The sequence below is a fragment of the Cyprinus carpio genome, chromosome B25, assembly GCF_018340385.1.
Source record: "Cyprinus carpio isolate SPL01 chromosome B25, ASM1834038v1, whole genome shotgun sequence".
NCBI classification, from domain to species: Eukaryota; Metazoa; Chordata; class Actinopteri; order Cypriniformes; family Cyprinidae; genus Cyprinus; species Cyprinus carpio.
Window position 1 is genome coordinate 23,902,045 of NC_056621.1, and position 329 is coordinate 23,902,373.

Genomic DNA, 329 nt, shown 5'->3' on the forward strand with positions numbered 1-329 from the left:
TTGTCTGTTTTTCTGTACCATGTAGCTGAATGCATAATTCACAAGTCACCTTTATTTCTATAGAGCTTTATACAATAAAGATTGTGTCAAAGTAGATTCACAGAGATAAACATGGGACAGCAGAATCAGTTATGAAAACACTATAGAGATTCTGCTATAAAGCAGCTTGAAAAGACAATAAGAAAGGCGATAAAAAAGTTAATCAATCAGCTATAAACATTTCTACAAAAGCCAGCAATGTTGTTTTTCAGCTCCAGTTAGTTCCATATTAATTCAATTCAGTTCAATTCCGATGCCGATGTTGCAAGATGCAAGCGAAAGCAATTCTA